Raw genomic sequence first — 5008 nt, 5'->3', positions numbered from 1 at the left:
ATTTAAACCCACCTGTTGTCTTTGTCTCTTGTCGGGTTCTTGTCTATGATAGTTCGTCTGCCAGCACAGTTAAACTGTTTAGTCCTGTGTCGGCTTTAGCTCGTCGTGTCAGTCTTTGTTTAATTCAGTTGCTATCGGTGCTGAGCCTCTGTGTTTCCTCTCTGCTGTGCTGCCTGAGATCTGAACTGTTTTTGAGCTATACTCTTCATTAAATTCATCATCTTCATCACCACCTGGGTCATCAGCGTTCTCTCTCACCACCACAAACCACACCTCATGACAACTTGAGTAAAGTCTGTTTTCTGAGGCCCCCCAACCCCTACTGAGTCTGCTCCTGCTACGACTTCAACAGCAGAGCTCCACAGATGACTCCTCATTGTCGTCCTCTTCTTCAAATATCTTGCTTCATTAAACCTTTCAACTCAATTTATTTAACCAAACATCTTGTTGTACAACAGGACAGACAGCAGCAACGTCACCTCGAAAGAGGCTGAAAGAGTACAGAACGGGGATGAATACAAAACTTCTGGAACCATAAAAAACATTTTATGGTTCCATTAATTTCATAAAAAACAGCAACATACAAAAGAGTGTAACTCCTTACTTTATTTGTAGACACTGTTAGAAACCACTGAGGTATTACATGAACAGGCGGGAATGATTGGAGGGATCCCAGATGCTTCAGAAGTCAGGCATGTCCTGGTGCATCCAGCAGCTGTTCTCTAGCACAACCTGTTTCTGCTCCAGAGTCGGGGCCTTTTCAGACGGGGCCTCAACCCACAGCACATCCTCAGGCCATACAGGTCAGCCAGGGCCCGGGTCTGCTGCAAGCCTAAGGGACGAAGGCAAAGAATGAGTCCACTGTTGAGTCTGAGACAGAGAGTCTGACAGTCCGGCAGACGCCAGGCGAGGTCAGACCCAGGCCATGGACGACGGGGGTCTCAGACCAGACCCCTTCAGCATCAAAGTAACCCGTTATGATCTAAGTGATTAAAGCGGAGCCACAGGCAGGGCTCAAAGCGCTCCGGGCCGGGACCGGCAGTCCGGCTGTAGAGAGAGGCAGCTTGTTGGTCCGCCAAACTTAATAGACAGACGACTGGCAAACAGAAGGGAGACTTCACTCTCCTGACTAATTAATAACAGTAAAGCAGCTGATAGGAACTAAAAATGCGTTAGATTTTGTGGTCTAATCAAATGCAGTGTAACAGATGGAGTTTGTCACACTGGAAGAAGCAGAGCTGGACTGGCTATCTGGGTTTCATGTATTTATGGGCCGGCCTGAGGCTGTCACAACTCAGCCAGAACAGTATATTATAAGTAATTTCTGCCCACCACCAAGACCCATTCGTTAATATTCCTGTAGGACAATCCAAATAAATCTTTCAGCGCTCCTCGGTCCGTACCTTCATCCTCCTTTGAGTTTTTAGATTTTGTCATTTGAGCTGAACGGAGTTGGACAGAAGTGCATGGCAATGGGAAAACCACAAAAGAACAAGTGTGGTGCAGAAAAGCTGCAAAGAAAAAAAATCTAAAATTAGTCAAGTCTATTAGTAAAGCACATTTCAGCAACAAAGTTCAAAGTGCTTTACATCACAAAAATACAGAGTCACTAAAGACACCATACAGTCAAGAATTGAGAAAACCAGTAAACATTATATTTTATCAAATGCCATTGTACGATATCAAATACATCGATCAATGTTTCAGTTATTATGGTTCCAAAGCAACTGTAAACTGGTGTTTAGAACCAGTAATGTTCTGGTTCTAAACACCAGTAAGACAGAAACTCTGATTATTGCTCCCAGTCACTTTCATCAAGATATCAGCCGGACTAATTCATCCTTCTGCCTGCTAGTAGAAAATCTAGATTTGATTCATCATTAGGCTTCCACTCTCACATTAAGGCTGTTTCTCGTTCTTGTTTCTTTCATTTAAGAAACATTTCTCAGATTAGACAAATGGTCTCTAGAGTTGACCTGGAGAACATGATTCTTGCTTCGTGTCATCTGGTCTGAACTACTGCAACACTCTTTTTAACTGCCTGGAAAAATCCTCAATTTCATGTTTGCAGTCAGTACAGAACGCAGCAGCCAGACTTCTCACCAAATCCAGGAAATTCTGTCATATCTCTCCTGTTCTATATTCTAACACTGGCTCCCAGTTGATTTTAGAATTTGTTTCAAAGTTCTTGTGCTGACATTTAGAGCATTACATGGCCAGGCTCCTGATTATCTTTGTTAGCTTGTAACTAAATATTCTGCTGCTCGTGGTCTTAGTTCTCGAAGTCTGAATTTTCTGGTTATTCCACAAACACAGTTAAAACCTAAAGGGGCCCGGGCCTTTCAGCCGGTGGCCCCAAGGCTGTGGAACAGCTGGCCCTTGCAGCTCTGTTTTGCTGACTCTGTGAAGGTTTTTAAAAAGCAACTAAAGCATTTTTAGTTTCCCAGACTTTTATCTCTTGATTTTATTGTGTTTCTTATGTTGGTTTTATGTTTTGTATGGCTTTAAGGTTTTCTATTGTACAGCGCTTTGTAATTTTATTACTGTTAAAAGCACTTTATAAATAAACTTTACTTACTTAATTTTTAGTCTTGATTTAAAGGAACTCGGTGTTTTGGCTGTTTTTCAGATTTGTAGAAGTTTGTTCCAGATTTGTGGTGCGTAGAAGCTGAAAGGTGCTTGTCCATGTTTGGTTCTGATTCTGATGCAGAGCAGAACCAGAAGACCTGAGAGCAGCAGCGTTCTGGATCAGCTGCAGCTGGAAGATTGATTTTTTTAGTCAGACCTGTAATCAATGCAACTAAAGATAAACACATCATGGATGTGTTTCTCTAGATCTTGTTGAGACATTAGTCCCTTAATCCTGGAAATGTTCTTCAGGTGATAGAAGGCCGACTTTGTAACCATCTTTATGTGTCTGAAAGTTCAGGTCAGAGTTCATCACTACACCCAGATTTTAGTCTGATCTCTAGTTTCTATCTGTAAAACGGAGGCTGAGTGTTTACTCTAGATTGTTTCTCTTTAGGTCCAAAGATAATAACTTCAGTTTTGTTTCTGTTCGGCTGGAGAAAGTTATGACACATCCACACATTTATCTGATTAAATGATTAGAGAATTTTAGGTTTTGATATTGACTTATCTATGCAAATCAATTGACTCTGATGTCTGTGTTGACTGTGTTGTTGAGTCTTTTTGCGTTTTTTAATTTTTTTATTTTATTTTCATTTCTAAGTCTGCAGGGTCACAGATATCTTACTGTTGTTCCTGTCCGAACACAGAGGAGCCTCAATGAGGTCATTGCTACTGGAGGTTTTATTTGTTGTGCTGCTTGCACTTTTCACAGACCGTTTTTATTAAGCGTGCAACAATATGTAATGATTTCATTCCAGGATTTTTTTAAGCCCTCTCCACAGAACAAAGAGGAGCAGACAGACTGAATCTGCAGGGAGAGGGGAAGAGTGACCCATCAGGAAATTAATTAAGGTGAAAAGAGGAGTGAAGCTCCTGCCTCTGGGTGTGTGGAGCTGAGCAGTTGTCTGAATCACTGAAGTTGTGTCCAGGTGTCTGACCCTCAGCTCCCCCCCAACCCTCAACCTGCAGCACTCAACAGCATAGGAAAGTGGAATGAGATGTCTATCACGCAGCCCAACATCATCTCTTCTATTTCATGCTGGCCAGAGCTTGACGGTAACACTCAGACATGATGGCGGCAGCTGACACCGTATTGCAGAGAATTGCCCTCCTTTACAAAGAATTGAGAGAAGAGAGTTGGAGAGGGGAGGGGTCCTGGGAGGGAATGATTCCTTTTTGATAGATGCAATCTCCCTGCCATTCAGTCTAACACTAAGCATCACACTGATGCTGCATGGCTCGACACACATCCTCTCAAAGATCCTTTCTAATCTTGGCAGGACAGGGGAAAGCAGTGTTCCTTCTGGAAATGAAAAGCTGATTGTTCTCTCCCACATTGGTGAAGGTGTGTAAGGTTCTCTATTTTCACATGAACAGCGGACTGGATTGGAGACATCACTAGCTGCGTTTCCATTAACCAAGAAATTGAGCAAATTGAAATTACAGACATGAATTTGTTTACTGGAAAGACACCAATTAAAAAGAAACTCATGCTTTTCGACATTATAGATATTATATTAGGATGAGGTGGTTTTTCAGTCATATCAAAATAGATGTATCTGACAAAACTGCATTGGAAACACTTTTTTTTTACATCACGTGAACAACAGCTGGATGTGACTACTGGTGGAAACAAGAAGAAGATGACAGGAAGTAGTAGGAGAATGATGGGAGGGGAGAAGGTATAGAAGACAGGAGGACATGCAGCAGAAGTCAAACTTCTGTGGTGCATATCTGCTGCTACACCTCACCTTCTAGAGGAAACCTGTGCGCTCAGAGTTTGCAGTAAGATGATACATATCTGCTATAAGTCTGCAGTGGAGAGTGAAATGTTTTCTGCCACCGTCTGTTGGGGCAGCAGCATCAGAGTCAGTGTTGAACATGCTGATAGGAAAGCCTGGCTGTGTTCAGGAGCCTCTACAGCTTACAGTGCAAAGAAAAATGGCTCACATCATAAAAACATGATGGACAACCTAGAGGCATCCTTTTCAGTCAGAGGCTTCTTCAGATCAGCTACAACAGATCTGACCTGAAGCAACACACAAGCAAAGATTTGAAAAGGGTTTAATGTATAACATACAGTATGTACAATGTACCAAAAGTTCAAAAAGGGCACGTAGAAGAAGAGTTGAAAACACCTTACAACAACATAACACATAGAACACCAGGCTGGATAACAACAACCCACATTCATACAGGATCACATCCTGTATCATTGTCACCAATGATGTAGTTCAACTAGTTCGACAGGAAGAGGAGGAGACGTCAACAAAGAAGAGCAACTAACAGAAGTCAGTCTATCTCCATGGTGATAGGTGATTGTAGCATTGGAGACAAGATAGATAGATAGATAGATAGATAGATAGATAGATAGATA

The 5008-nt window shown here is 42.1% G+C and overlaps 1 long non-coding RNA gene across 1 annotated transcript in view; it reads right to left on the bottom strand.

Moving 5' to 3' along the window:
* Positions 1 to 588: 588 nt before the first annotated feature.
* LOC107836916 (uncharacterized) overlaps positions 589 to 5008 on the bottom strand; it is a 10579-nt gene continuing 6159 nt past the window's right edge. Inside the window, exon 2 of the long non-coding RNA XR_001662889.1 lies at positions 589 to 1511. This is a non-coding gene — a long non-coding RNA (uncharacterized LOC107836916). The remainder of the gene's footprint in view (positions 1512 to 5008) is intronic.

Source organism: Poecilia formosa, unplaced genomic scaffold (genome assembly GCF_000485575.1).
Source record: "Poecilia formosa unplaced genomic scaffold, Poecilia_formosa-5.1.2 Scaffold96, whole genome shotgun sequence".
NCBI classification, from domain to species: domain Eukaryota; kingdom Metazoa; phylum Chordata; class Actinopteri; order Cyprinodontiformes; family Poeciliidae; genus Poecilia; species Poecilia formosa.
Note: the sequence above shows the minus strand (reverse complement) of the source record. Positions and strands in the feature narration are given on the sequence as shown.